The 15,963-nt window shown below is 42.1% G+C and overlaps 1 protein-coding gene across 4 annotated transcripts in view; it reads left to right on the top strand.

Annotated features, from left to right (window-relative positions):
• Positions 1 to 15,963, top strand: part of SPATA13 (spermatogenesis associated 13) — a 122,307-nt gene that overhangs the window by 18,493 nt on the left and 87,851 nt on the right. The window contains exon 1 of one of the 4 annotated variants that reach the window (XM_037891237.2): positions 9,578 to 9,727. The exons of the other annotated variants lie outside the window; for them this stretch is intronic. The gene's annotated coding sequence lies outside the window, so the exon portion shown is untranslated. Of the gene's footprint in view, positions 1 to 9,577; positions 9,728 to 15,963 lie in introns of those variants that run through there. 4 annotated transcript variants of the gene reach the window in all.

Below are 15,963 nucleotides of genomic sequence, written 5' to 3'. Positions count from 1 at the left end.
GGTGGGCATGGGCCAGCTGCGGGTTTTTCTTTGCTGTGTAGACATAAGAACATAAGAATGGCCACACTGGGTCAGACCAAAGGTCCATCCAGCCCAGTATCCTGTCTAGCAACATTGGCCAATGCCAGGTGCCCCAGAGGGAGTGAACCTAACAGGTAATGATCAAGTGATCTCTCTTCTGCCATCCATCTCCACCCTCTGACAAACAGAGGCTAGGGACACCATTCCTTGCCCATCCTGGCTAATAGCCATTAATGGACTTAACCTCCATGAATTTATCCAGTTCTCTTTTAAACGCTGTTATAGTCCTAGCCTTCACAACCTCCTCAGGCAAGGAGTTCCACAAGTTGGCTGTGCACTGAGTGAAGAAGAACTTCCTTTTATTTGTTTTAAACCTGCTACCCATTAATTTCATTTGGTGGCCCCTAGTTCTTATATTATGGGAACAAGTAAATGACTTTTCCTTATTCACTTTCTCCACACCACTCATGATTTTATATACCTCTATCATATCCCCCCTTAGTCTCCTCTTTTCCAAGCTGAAAAGTCCTAGCCTCTTTAATCTCTCCTCATATGGGACCCGTTCCAAACCCCTAATCATTTTAGTTGCTCTTTTCTGAACCTTTTCTAATACCAGTATATTTTTTTTGAGATGAGGGGACCACATCTGTACGCAGTATTTAAGATGTGGGCATACCATGGATTTATATAAGGGCAGTAAGATATTCTGTCTTATTCTCTATCCCTTTTTTAATGATTCCTAACATCCCGTTTGCTTTTTTGACTGCCGCTGCACACTGCATGGACGTCTTCAGAGAATTATCCACGATGACTCCAAGATCTTTCTCCTGATTAGTTGTAGCTAAATTAGCCCCCATCATATTGTATGTATAGTTGGGGTTATTTTTTCCAATGTGCATTACTTTACATTTATCCACATTAAATTTCATTTGCCATTTTGTTGCCCAGTCACTTAGTTTGGTGAGATCTTTTTGAAGTTCTTCACTGTCTGCTTTGGTCTTGACTATCTTGAGCAGTTTAGTATCATCTGCAAACTTTATGAATAAGTTGAATAGGATTGGTCCTAGGACTGACCCTTGGAGAACACCACTAGTTACCGCTCTCCATTTTGAAAATTTACCATTTATTCCTACCCTTTGTTCCCTGTCTTTTAACCAGTTCTCAATCCATGAAAGTATCTTCCCTCTTATCCCATGACAACGTAATTTACGTAAGAGCCTTTGGTAAGGGACCTTGTCGAAGGCTTTCTGGAAATCTAAGTACACTATGTCCACTGGATCCCTCTTGTCCACATGTTTGTTGACCCCTTCAAAGAACTCTGATAGATTAGTAAGACATGATCTCCCGTTACAGAAACCATGTTGACTTTTGCGCAACAATTTTATTCTTTACTGTTCTTTCAATTAATTTTCCCGATACTGACGTTAGACTTACCGGTCTGTAATTGCCAGGATCACCTCTAGAGCCCTTCTTAAATATTGGCGTTACATTAGCTATCTTCCCGTCATTGGGTACAGTAGCTGATTTAAAGGACAGGTTACAAACCAAATAGTTAATAGTTCTGCAATTTCACATTTGAGTTCCTTCAGAACTCTTGGGTGAATGCTATCTGGTCCCGGTGACTTGTTACTGTTAAGTTTCTCAATTAATTCCAAAACCTCCTCTAGTGACACTTCAATCTGTGACAATTCCTCAGATTTGTCACCTACAAAAGATGGCTCAGGTTTGGGAATCTCCCTAACCTCCTCAGCTGTGAAAACTGAAGCAAAGAAGTTTTCCTTTAAGTGCTCCTTTTGTATCTCGGTTGTCCAGGGGCCCCACTGGTTGTTCAGCAGGCTTCCTGCTTCTGATATACTTAAACATTTTTGTTATTACCTTTTGAGTTTTTGGCTATCTGTTCTTCAAACTCCTTTTTGGCTTTTCTTGTTACATTTTTACATTTACATTTAATTTGGCAGTGTTCATGCTCCTTTCTATTTACCTCACTAGGATTTGACTTCCACTTTTAAAAGATGCCTTTTTATCTCTCACTGCTTCTTTTATACGGTTGTTAAGCCACGGTGGCTCTTTTTTAGTTCTTTTACTGCGTTTTTTAATTTGGGATAGACATTTAAGTTGAGCCTCTATTATGGTGTCTTTGACAAGTGTCCATGCAGTTTGCAGGAATTTCACTCTAGTCACTGTACCTTTTAATTTCTGTTTAACTAACCTCCTCATTTTTGCATAGTTCCCCTTTCTGAAATTAAATGCCACAGTGTTGGGCTGTTGAGGTGTTCTTCCCACCACAGGAATGTTAAATGTTATTATATTATGGTCACTATCTCCAAGTGGTCCTGTTATAGTTACCTCTTGGACCAGATCCTGCTTTCCACTCAGGACTAGATCGAGAGTTGCCTCTCCCCTTGTGGGTTCCTGTATCAGCTGCTCCAAGAAGCAGTCATTTAAAGTATCGAGAAATTTTGTCTCTGCATTTTGTCCTGAGGTGACATGTACCCAGTGAATATGGGGATAATTGAAATCCCCCACTAATACTGAGTTCTTTATTTTGATAGCCTCTCTAATCTCCCTTAGCATTTCATCGTCACTATCCCTGTCCTGGTCAGGTGGTCGATAATAGATCCCTACTGTTATGTTCTTATTAGAGCATGGAATTACTATCCATAGAGATTCTATGGAACATGTGGATTCATTTAAGATTTTTATTTCATTTGATTCTACATTTTCTTTCACATATAGTGACCGTCCGTCCCCCCTCCCCGTCATTCCCCCCCCCTCCCCCCCCGGCGTGACCTGTTCTGTCCTTCCGATATATTTTGTACCCCGGAATGATTGTGTCCCATTGATTGTCCTCACTCCGCCAGGTTTCTGTGATGCCTGTTGTATCAATATCCTCCTTTAACACAAGGCACTCTAGTTCACCCATCTTATTATTTAGACTTCTAGCATTTGTATACAAGCACTTAAAAAACTTGTCACTGTTTATTTGTCTGCCCTTTTCTGATGTGTGAGATTCTTTATATGAATGTTTCTCGTCTGATCTGGTCCATACGTTGTCCGCTTTCGTCCTCTCCTCCTGACTAAAACTTAGTGAATCTCTGTCAATAGACTCTCCTCTAAGAGAAGAGTCTCTGTCCGATCCATGTGCGCCTCTGCAGCAATCGGCTTTCCCCCATCTCTTAGTTTAACAACTGCTCTGTAACCTTTTTAATGTGAAGTGCCAGCAGTCTGGATCCACTTTGGTTTAGGTGGAGCCCATCCTACTAGAATGATCCAAGGAATGGAAAACCTGTCTTATGAAAGGAGACTCAAGGAGCTTGGCTTGTTTAGCCTAACTAAAAGAAGGTTGAGGGGAGATATGATTGCTCTCTATAAATATATCAGAGGGATAAATACCGGAGAGGGAGAGGAATTCTTTAAGCTCAGTACCAATGTGGACACAAGAACAAATGGACATAAACTGGTCATTGGGAAGTTTAGACTTGAAATTAGACGAAGGTTTCTAACCATCAGAGGAGTGAAGTTCTGGAATAGCCTTCCAAGGGAAGCAGTGGGGGCAAAAGTCCTATCTGGCTTTAAGAATAGACTCAATAAGTTTATGGAGGAGATGTATGATGGGATAACATGATTTTGGCAATGAATTGATCTTTAACTATTCATGGTAAATAGGCCCAATGGCCTGTGATGGGATGTTAGATGGGGTGGGATCTGAGTTACTACAGAAAATTCTTTCCTGGGTATCTGGCTGGTGAATCTTGCCCATGTGCTCAGGGTTCAGCTGATCGCCATATTTGGGGTTGGGAAGGAATTTTCCTTCAGGGCAGATTGGAAGAAGCCCTGGAGGTTTTTCGCCTTCCTCTGTACCATGGGGCACAGGTCACTTGCTGGAGGATTCTCTGCTCCTTGAAGTCTTTAAACCACAATTTGAGGACTTCAATAGCTCAGACATAGGTGAGAGGTTTTTCACAGGAGTGGGTGGGTGAGATTCTGTGGCCTTCGTTGTGCAGGCAGTCAGACTAGATGATCATAATGGTCCCTTCTGACCTTAATATCTATGAATCTATGAATACCCTGTGTGACTTGAAAGCTTGTCTCTCTCTCACCAACAGAAGTTGGTCCAATAAAAGATATTACCTCACCCACCTTGTGCAACTAGTGCAGTGGTTTTCAGCCAGTGGTCTGCGAACCACTGGGGGTCCGCAGACTATGCTTTAAGATTTCCAAAGGGGTCCGCACCTCCATTCAAAACTTTTTAGGAGTCTGCAAATGAAAAAAGGTTGAAAACTACTGAACTAGTGCTCTAAAAAAAACACCTCCATGAGGGGCGCAGCTCCCAGCGCTGGTGCACTTTCTACACTGGCACTTTTCAGCGCTGAAACTTGCTGTGCCCAAGGGGGTGTTTTTTTACACTCCGAGCGAGAAAGTTGCAGCACTGTAAAGTGCCAGTGTAGACAAGCCCCTAGTTTTACAGCCCTGGAATGCACTGAAATCAGTCAAAGAACATCCCTATTCCTGCTGGAGAAATTAGGCCAGGTCCACACTACAGGCCTATATTGGTACAACTGTGTTGCTCAGGGGTGTGAAAAATGCACACCCCTGAGCGATGCAGTTGTAATGACCTAACCCCCAGGTAGATATGCGCTGCTTTAACATGTAGGTGTTCGCCCTGTAATATAGTGTCCAGGCCTGTACCCTTCGCTGGTCTGCTGAGACTGCTGCCAAGGATGGCAACAGTACTACAGGTTGTGGTAATGAGGACATCTGTCCCCTAGGAATTGAACTGAGACTTCCCTCTTGGGGAGGGGAATTAACTACGCCGATAGAAGAAGCTCTCCTGTCGGCGTCTTCACTAAAGTGCTGTAGCGTTGAACATGAAGACAAGCCCTTAGTCTTGAAATGCCAAACAGTTCTAAGGACCCTCGCCTTTACCTTCTTCTGTCCATATTTTCTAGGTATCCCTAATCATGACTTGCAGGATAACAAGGGCATTTGCCTGTCTTAAGTGGAGCTGTAGCTCATGAAAGCTCATGCTCAAATAAATTGGTTAGTCTCTAAGGTGCCACAAGTACTCCTTTTCTTTTTGAGAACCAGAGAGAGTGTTCTGTTATCCTGCAGGCAAGAGCTCACAGCTTTTTCAGAGCTTGATGCTGCAGGTAAAGACTGAATAAGCACATCATTGAGTTTGTGATACTTCTGGCCTGATTTGCAGAGGTGCTGGTTGCCCATGATTCCCACTGAACTCAGATTAAAGGTGCTCAGTACCATGGTGATGTGACTCTGAATGGAACAGAATAGAATGGGAATTGCAGCATCTCTGAAAATCAGACCATTCCAGTCTGGCTAACTGACACCTTGACAAGTATTAGTACTGGTCATGGTGAATGATTGATTAATTGGCCTTCTGTAGGCTCTTTTGGACTGGTTTGTTTGCTTCTGTTTTAGGTAACTATGGGATATATGAAAGAACCACAGTGAACATATAAAATTCATTTTCAACAAATTAGTTCTTTTAACAAGTTTGCTCTGTCAACAATTGTCTGTTCTGGGTTATGTTCCAAACAAATGGAGAGACTCCCTTCCCCTTAGTTCACCTATGTTGACTCAGTTTTAACTGCGTCATTGCCACTGCCTTTTGAGGGGGACTGAGAGGGACTGAGCTGTCAAATCAGAATAAGTCACGAGAATGGAGCCATGTATTTTCAGCAGGAAGGTAAGAGTAAGGGATCCTTTTGTTTTGCCACTGACTTGCTCTAGGATCCTGGACAAGTCACTAAAGCCAAAATATTCAGAATTGGCCACTCATTTTAGGTGCCTCAAATGTTGGTGTCTTAGGGTCTGAGGTTCGCAACCCAAAATCTGAAACATCCAAAAATAGAGGCCACTTTTGAAAATTTGGGCTTTAACCTATATGTGCCTCACTTTCCCCATCTGTATAATTGATATAATAAGGCCTTAACTCATATCAGTTGTAAGGCCTAATTTCATTAATGTCTGTAAAGTGCTTTGAGATCCTGAGCTGACAGGTGTAATAGAAATTCAAAATATTATTTTCTATTGTACAGTACATTGAGGGGAAAGACAGTCAAGATTATTCTGCTTACTGAGGTGTTAACTAGGATTCTGCTGTAAATCTGTCCAGGAAAACAGGCATTATGCAGCTTTAAAACTTCGGAATGTCCTCTACACTAGTGCTTGATTTTCTAAGCCTCATATTAAAATGAGAAATCTCCAAGAGATTTGTCAGATAAGTTTCTTTGTGGGTTTGAATGCTAAATTTATTTTATTTTTGGCCTTCTGGTTCTGGCTTCTGCTCCCCTTCCTCAGACCTGTGAAGGACTGAACCAGGATGGGGCAAGTGGGGCAGCCGCCCAGGGCGCAAAGCTGTGGGAGGGGGGGGGGGAGAAATAGAGCAGAAATATGAAGGAAAAAAATGGTAAGGGCTCAAATATGTTTGCTCGCTCCAGGTGCTAAAATGCCTGGTTACAGCTTTGTACCTGTGACCTGCCTGGGAATTGACCTTTTACTTTACAGTTGTGCCTAAATTTCAGTGTCTCGTAAAGTGCCAAACCAGAGAACAAAGTCTGCTGCTTCATCACAGCATCTTCATCTCAAATACATATTTACATGGAAGCACGGGAAATGAAGACTCTGATGACTGATTTGAGGCTAAGGAAAATGTACAGTCACTCTTGGGCTGTCCTTTAATGATATAACAACTTTTACATCAGATGGAGCCCTGTACTACGGGACTTACACAAAGCTCAGTAAAGTCAGAGGAAATACTCCCATTGACTTCGGATCTGATCCATAGGCCCCCCCCTCCTCTCTCCCTCCCCAGTTAGGAAGCTTCTGCTGCCCCTGCCTCTACAGATAAATGGCCAAATTTTACTTCTCCTACCCCAGTGAAGCCACATAGGCAATTGTAAATTTGCTTCTAGCATTGAAGAGCATAGACTCATAGAATCATAGAATATCAGGGTTGGAAGGGACCTCAGGAAGTCATCTAGTCGAACCCCCTGCTCAAAGCAAGACCAATCCCCGACTAAATCATCCCAGCCAGGGCTTTGTCAAGCCTGATCTTAAAAACTTCTAGGGAAGGAGATTCCACCACCTCCCTAGGTAATGCATTCCAGTGTTTCACCACCCTCATAGCGAAAAAGTTTTTCCTAATATCCAACCTAAATCTCCCCCACTGCAACTTGAGACCATTACTCCTTGTTCTGTCATCTGCTACCACTGAGAACAGTCTAGACCCATCCTCTTTGGAACCCCCTTTCAGGTAGTTGAAAGCAGCTATCAAATCCCCCCTCATTCTTCTCTTCTGAAGACTAAACATCCCCAGTTCCCTCAGCTTCTCCTCATAAGTCATGTGTTCCAGTCCCCTAATCATTTTTGTTGCCCTCCGCTGGACTCTTTCTAATTTTTCCACATCCCTCTTGTAATGTGGGGCCCAAAACTGGACACAGTACTCACCAATGAGGCCTCACCAATGTTGAATAGAGAGGAACGATCACGTCTCTCGATCTGCTGGCAATGCCCCTACTTATACATCCCAAAATGCCATTGGCCTTCTTGGCAACAAGGGCACACTGTTGACTCATATCCAACTTCTTGTCCACTGTAACCCCTAGGTCCTTTTCTGCAGAACTGCTGCCAAGCCATTTGGTCTCAAGTCTGTAGCGGTGCATTGGATTCTTCCGTCCTAAGCGCAGGACTCTGCACTTGTCCTTGTTGAACCTCATCAGATTTCTTTTGGCCCAATCCTCCAATTTGTCTAGGTCCCTCTGTATCCTGTCCCTACCCTCCAGCGTATCTACCACTCCTCTGAGTTTAGTGTCATCTGCAAACTTGCTGAGGGTGCAATCCACACCATCCTCCAGATCATTTATGAAGATATTGAACAAAACCGGCCCCAGGACTGACCCCTGGGGCACTCCACTTGATACCGGCTGCCAACTAGACATGGAGCCATTGATCACTACCCGTTGAGCCCGACAATCTAGCCAGCTTTCTATCCACCTTATAGTCCATTCATCCAGCCCATACTTCTTTAATTTGCTGGCAAGAATACTGTGGGAGACCGTGTCAAAAGCTTTGCTAAAGTCAAGGAACAACACGTCCACTGCTTTCCCTTCATCCACAGAGCCAGTTATCTCGTCATAGAAGGCAATTAGATTAGTCAGGCATGACTTGCCCTTGGTGAATCCATGCTGACTGTTCCTGATCACTTTCGTCTCCTCTAAGTGCTTCAGAATTGATTCCTTGAGGACCTGCTCCATGATTTTTCCAGGGACTGAGGTGAGGCTGACTGGCCTGTAGTTCCCAGGGTCCTCCTACTTCCCTTTTTTAAAGATGAGCACTACATTAGCCTTTTTCCAGTCATCTGGGACCTCCCCCGATCGCCATGAGTTTTCAAAGATAATGGCCAATGACTCTGCAATCACATCCGCCAACTCTTTTAGCACTCTCGGATGCAATGCATGAAGTAGTGGAGCTCTTGCCTGTCTGTAATACTAATTGGCCCAAAGCATGGCTACTTCCCTGAGGCCATGTCTACACTACGATATTATGTCAACCTAACTTAAGTCGGCACACAGCCACAGCAGTGATTAAATCGCTTGTGTGTGTGCTTTCAGGAGTGCTTGTATCCATCGTATTGTCAGTGTGGAGCATTGTAGGATGGCTTCTGAAAGCCAGTAACAGGCTTCCACAGCTAGGTTCATGCAAGGCAGCTTGTGTCCATCTAACTCTGTAGTGTAGACCAGGCCTGAGAAGTGCCTGTCTATCTTTATATAGTGCTACACCTGTGGTTTCTGAAAGCTGCTCTACCCACTGCTCACTCATTCTCCCTTCTATAGTGTTTTGCACCCCTCAGAGTTATAATTAAGCCTCAAACGTTTATTTTTGCCTGTTTTCCTTTTCCCTCACCTACTACAGTAATTACTCTTGTTGTACACAATCATTATTTTTGCAGGTGCAAATAGGCTATACCATTTATTTCTACTATCTTTAATGCTTGTTCCTATTTAAATTCTATGCAGATGGATGGTTGGCCTGCGTTACTCTTGGTTTGCCATTTTGTTGACATTGTCAAATGCAATTTACGCATGATGAACTCCGATCCATAGAAAACATCTCATAACCTGCACAATATTTAACTAGATGTCTGTGGTTATTAGCTGAGGCAATAGCTTCTTATATTGCATTGTTCTTCCTCCGCGTATTAATTTTATATTTGACACAATAAGTCAGTCCCTTGATTCAGTATGAGCAAATGAACATGAATGTTACATACAAGGATGTTTAAAACAAAAGAGCCTTAATGAAACACCAGTATAAGTTATGCTTATTTCTTCTGTTGCTTCAGTTTTGTAAGTATATGTTTAACTTGGTGATTTCACACACTGGTGTGGAACCACTCGTTATATATTAACTTAGAGCTCAATCCGAAAAGGTACTGAGTGCTCCTATGAAGTGCCAAGTGCCTTTCACACCCAGTGGGAGTGGAACGCACTCAGCACCATGCAGGACTGGGCCCTTTAAACGCAGGCAACAGCAGGCACTTTAAACCAAACAAATTTTCTGGGCTCTAGTGTGAGACGAGGTTCATACGGTAGTTGTGTAATATTTTCATGCAATGGATTTTCATGCACTTACATTAAATCTCATCTAAAAGAATCAATGGCTGTTGGAAGACTTAAAAATAGAGGTATGTGGATTAGTACTTATTACGTTTAGTGTTTGTTATGTTCTCAGTTGTTCTAATAAGGTGCTGAAGAATTTTAAAGAAAATCCTGTATCTTGTGTTACTAGAACCTGTCTGTGTCCAGGTTTCAGAGTAGCAGACGTGTTAGTCTGTATTCGCAAAAAGAAAAGGAGTACTAGTGGCACCTTAGAGACTAACCAATTTATTTGAGCATAAGCTTTCGTGAGCTACAGCTCACTTCATCGGATGCATTGAGCGGAAAATACTGAATGCATCCGATGAAGTGAGCTGTAGCTCACGAAAGCTTATGCTCAAATAAATTGGTTAGTCTCTAAGGTGCCACTAGTACTCCTCTTCTTCTTTCTATCTGTGTCCAGAATCAGAATATTAGATTGAGACGAATGTTTTCACTCTTTAGTGTCTTTAGCTTCAATGGGACTTCCACCACTGTAGAAAAGGGGTGTTTATGGTTGTGTTTGATCTGAGTAATTTATCTAAATAGAATATCTTTATATTACATGTTATTGCATCTGTATATTGTACAGCTGTGAAGTCTTTTGCACATAGATGGCTAAAGCTGACTCAGTAGACACTTAAATCGGAGCTTAGGGGACTGGTTCGTTAGGAACTATCCATGCCTGCAGTTCCCAAGTCCTCAAACAGTTTTTCAAGGTCAGTTCTGGAAAAGTGTTTTCAGTAATATGGTTGTGCCAGTTGTTGTGGCCTCTCTGGGCCTGATCCAGCTCAGTGGGAATCCTGTTATTTGTTTCAGTGGGAGCTGGAGTAGCCTTCTATGCACAGAATCATATCCTGGTCGACTGGAAGTCAGTGGGAGTTTTGCTATGGACTCCAGTAAAATCAGGCTTCAGCCCGTAGTGCACATTTAAGAATAAGTTAACACAGCAGAAATTTTAAAAGGTCAAAATTATGAAACAGCACTTAGGAAACAGATCAGCTGCTTACATTTTAAGGAAAACAAGTAAATAATGAGCAGTTCAAGCCCTGACCCAATTGAAGTTGATGTCAAAATTCAGATGTACTTTAATGAGACCAGGATTTGGCAGAATATGTGCAAACTAGAGTGTTTATCCTTCCTCCTTCTCTGGAATTTATATAACTTTTCCAGAGAAACAAGTCTAGACTGCTGTTGTTTTATAGCCAAAGAGAGTTGTATACAAAGGAAGTTCTCTCCCTTCACTAGTAAATGGTACTTGCCATTATTAAGCAAGTGTGGAGGAAATAGTTGACTTTTTTTCTGGATTCACTTTCTAATAGTGCTAATTAGAATCTGAAAACAACAACATAATTTTGCATACAGACTTGCACTTCAAGTCTGTCAGAGAAGAGCAATGGCTGTTTCAGGGATTATAGGATTAGCCCTAGTTTAGTTTTGGTAAATAATTCTATGTAATAATGCCTGTGTCTTCTCGACTATTTTGGCCCCAATCCTGAAAACACCTACATATGTGAATAATCCCATGTGACTACCTAAGTAACTTTCTGCACGTGAGTGAACGGGACTAGTCATGTGCGTAACATTACTCATACATGTGTTCGCAGGATCAAGGCTTTAATGATTAATTTTAACTGAAATCAGTATAGATGTAAGTATGCTACACTCAAGCAAGTTGCTGAATAGCCAGTTTGCTGGGATGAGGCAGTCAAGTTTGCCAGGTGTTTCTTGTGAGTAAACAAAAGTGAAAAAGAGGTGGAGTAGGAGACCGTCATATATTAACGAGAGGCACTTGTGTACCTAAGGTACAATTACCTAATCTAGCAACTAGCATTTTTCATGGGTAGGAAGTTAAAATGACTAGGTTGCCCCTTAAAAGGAAAATGGAAATATAAGTTGAAGTTTATGTAAACAGAGTGGGATCTCTATAACAAAGAAGCATTTATCAAATACTGTCACTGTAAAATGAAGGCACCATTAGATTCCATGGCAGGAAATAGTAGCAATTAGACATCATTCTCTCTGGGAAGATAATTTTCCTATTTGTGTAAATGAGTTTGTTCTTACATACTAATATTATTATTATTAATATTAACAAAATGTAATCATGTTTAATACTGTGAGACTTAACCCACTGAAAACTCTTGATTTGATTCTCCTTTCACTTAACACCAGTTTAAATCTAGAATAATTTGTTTTTTATTTTTAGAACCAAAACTTTCCTAGTTGGGCTCACATCTACACCTAAAAATATTCTCAAATGTGACTATTTTTACAAGCACAGATTTAAGACCTTTTTCATGCACTGTTCTTTGTTAAATGTTCAAAATTCAAAGTACAGAACATCGCACATAGAATGTTATGGGATTAGTGTATTTATTAGGCTGCAATATAAATGATTTAAAGTGTTGATCTGACCATGAAAAACAGTGCATACCAAATATATATATAAATACTGACCCATTGAATTCCAAAAGGCTTTTTAACTAATTAATATATTTTCTTGATTTGGCTCTGGTAGGATAATATCAGTCAGCTGAGATAGCTGGTGCACTTTTTTACTTTTCTGTTTGTAATATTTTACTCTTTCACAGGAAAAGCAGCGTACTTCCAGTGTACTTTTTGAAAAGATTATTTCCTACAGATCTTTAGGATGTTCAGAATTAAAAAACTTTCATATAAGTTTTGTCTAGCTCAGATAATTACCCATTGCTGACAGTGGATGTCAGCAGTGGGTCAGGTGAACAGGTGCTAAACATATCTAATTGGAAGTGTAGAACAAGAAAAGTATGTTCTGCACTGCTTCAGAAACCATGGGTAAAACAGATGTAAAGTGAGTTGATTTTAATACACTGTTAAAGGTTGGGCTGAACCAATTGCTGGTCCCTTTGTCAGCAATGGGTATTTTTCCTAGCGTAGATAAGGCTATTGATTTTTTTTTTTAACCCCTTTAAGAAGAATTTATTTCAGGCAGTATGTTTACTGAGTGATTTTTATAAACAATGATTTTAGAGGTACATGGAAATAATGTATGTACATATATGGGCATATGCATTATGGAGGCCTTTGGGATTTGTATATAAAGCAGGATTAGAATCCCTCTGTTTAATGACGGATTTTAATATTTGGCACAATAACACTTCAGGGAATTGTATTTTCCATGTAATTTTTAAAGGAAAGTATTTTCTCACTTTTGCAGAGGCAATATTTTAAAATACTCCCTGACTGAACTTTTGTCCTGATAATTTTGCATTTCTTTGGGTTCCTCTCACGAAACAACCACTATCTGTACAAACGCCAAATGCCAAACACACATATTCAAATAATATCTCAGGCACAGGCCACTTCTGATATTTAAAAACTGAATACACAGAGAGAATTATTCCTTTTACTCAGAATAACCTGTTCGAGCTACACCAAGATTAGACAATGGAATATTTTTTATACCCATCAGCCATTTCCATTTTCCAGCACTGCCAGCCTGCCCTGATTTACAATACTGTCCTCACAGAGAGCGCAGTTGGGAGCACGTCAGTCTCATCATCTGAAGGTCCTGAGTTCAAGCCTTAGAGATGAGGAGCTAGGAAGGCAGGCTGAACAGCAGGGAGCATGAGGATGGGCTGTGGAGGAAAGAGATGGGGATCTAGGGGTCCATGGCGTAACTGTGGTGGAGTGAAACACCACACCCAGAGCACAGAATGTGTTCTAGAGATATCATGGCAGGCTGTGGGCATTCCTATGCTTTGCAATTCCCTAGATGCCACAAGTCCCACGGTACCAGTTAGAGCAATCAGTAACCCCAGGCTAGGAGTGTCACAAACTACATCCCTTGTTTTTAACAGACAGGCAGCCAAATTCGGGGGGGTGGGGCTGAGGGTGAGGGGGCGGGGGAAGGTCGGTGCTGAAGTTATTTCAATTACATTTTTGACCTGAGGTTTGACAAGGTCTTTTGAAAAGGATAAAGTCACTGACAAAAACAGAAGTGTCCATTTTGTTATTTGGAATGTTTATGCAAAGACAGGACTTATTGAAGTAAATTACTGTTGTAAGGAAACTTGCAATCTCACCGTTCAGAATGATACCGAGATTTTACAAGACACAAATTAGTCAGGTTCAGAAACTCCAGCATCAAAATAAATCAGGCAGAAAGGTTTTTCAACAGCCACCTTAGCCTGAACTCTTTCTGGAAAACTAGCATTTTTTTCTTTGGTTCTTGTCACAGGTGCACAAGGACAGTAGATTATTTTTATTCATATATAGGCTTTTGTATGGCACTCATCACTATGGTATCTGAGCACCTCACAATCATTAATAGATTTGTCCTCAAAATGTCCATTTGAGGTAGGGAAATATTATTACGCCCACTTCTTTACAGATGGAATTCAGACAGAGAAAGAGTGAGAGCCCAAGGTCGCAAAGAAATAGAATACAGAACTCCTGTGTCCCAGCCCAGTGCTTCAACCACAACACTATCTGCTCTGTCTGAGATATGAATCTTCCTTTTTTTAAAGACTTTGGCATTGCTTTCAATACTGGTGAAATTCTGAACATTTGACCTCTACTTTTATTTCCAATTGGTTCATTCTTGACAGCAACTGGAATAACTGAGTTCATTCAAAGTCCAAGGACACCAAGAAAAGGACACTGTAGATAGACCTTGCTGGGGGGTTTTTTGTTTTGTTTTTTATCAAAGGGCCTATTTGCTCTGTGGGAGGGGAAGGCTGAGCTTGGCAGGGAGACACAGAGGCATTGAGAGTATTACATTTGTGGCATCATTTCCCTCCTTTCGGGGGGGGGGTCTTCAGTGGTGAGGATCTGCAGCTATGCAGAGGCAGGCTGGGACCTTAGAGGGGGCACCACAGACCCCAGAAACTCTTGTTTGTGGGTAAATTAGTGCTGTCCCTGTCAGCATTAACATACTGGTGGTCCCCAGCACAGTTTGGAAACCAGGTCCACTCATCCAAGTGGGGACCAACTATAGTGCAGAAGTACAAGGCCTCTGAACAGATGGACCATCTGCAGAGCTCAGGGGATCCGTGAGTTTAGGAAGTGGAACCCTTAGCTACTTCAATAACAGGTCAAACTCATGCCCAATGGAATAATTCTAGGGAAACTCTGTGAGTCTAAATTTGCAGAGTTGCCTGGCCCACACAATAATAACCCAAAGAGTGGAATAATTTGACCCTCAGCAAGTTCACGGATGACACTAAGCTGTGGGGAGAGGATGATACGCTGGAGGGTAGGGATAGGGTCCAGAGTGACCTAGACAAATTGGAGGATTGGGCCAAAAGAAATCTGATGAGGTTCAACAAGGACAAGCGCAGAGTCCTGCACTTAGTATGGAAGGATCCCATGCACCGCTACAGGCTGGGGGCCGAGTGGCTAAGCGGCAGTTCTGCGGAAAAGGACCTGGGGATGAGAAGCTGGATATGAGTCAACAGTGTGCCCTTGTTGCCAAAAAGGGTAATGGCATATTGGGCTGTATTAGTAAGAGCATTGCCAGCAGATTGAGGGAAGTGATTATTCCCCTCTATTCGGCACTGGTGAAGCCACATCTGGAGTATTGCATCCAGTTTGGGGCCCTCCAATACAGAATGTGGACAAATTGGAGAGAGTCCAGCGGAGGGCAACGAAAATGATCAGGGGGCTGGGTCACATGACTTATGAGGAGAGGCTGAGGAAACTGGGCTTATTTAGTCTTCAGAAGAGAAGAGTGAGGGGTGATTTGATAGCAGCCTTCAACTACCTGAAGGGGGGGTTCCAAAGAGGAAGGAGCTCGGCTGTTCTTAGTGGTGGCAGATGACAGAACAAGGAGCGATGGTCTCAAGTTGCAGTGGGGGAGGTCTAGGTTGGATATAAGGAAAAACTGTTTCACTAGCAGGATGGAATGGGTTACCTAGAGAGGTGGTGGAATCTCTATCTTAGAGGTTTTTACAGCCCGGCTTGACAAAGCCCTGGCTGGGATGATTTAGTTGGGGATTGGCCCTGCGTTGAGCAGGGGGTTTGGACTAGGTGACCTCCTGAAGTCTCTTCCAACCCTAATCTTCTATGACCCTAACTAATTAGACAGTGGCTGCTACTGGATGGAAATGAAGTAAGTTTAAATGTTTAGCTTTCGGGCTATTAGTCTCACTGGTGCCTATTCAGCCTTCATATAGAAGTCACTGGGAGTTGTGACTGTCTGAGGAAAGAATTGGGCACCCTATGTGTAACCGAGTTGATATCAACCCCGAACATAGCTTGCATGAAATGAGCTACTTGTAGCTTCAATTAGTCTGAGATTTTT

The sequence above is a fragment of the Chelonia mydas genome, chromosome 1, assembly GCF_015237465.2.
Source record: "Chelonia mydas isolate rCheMyd1 chromosome 1, rCheMyd1.pri.v2, whole genome shotgun sequence".
Lineage (NCBI taxonomy): Eukaryota > Metazoa > Chordata > Testudines > Cheloniidae > Chelonia > Chelonia mydas.
This window is presented reverse-complemented; position numbering and strand designations above follow the sequence as displayed.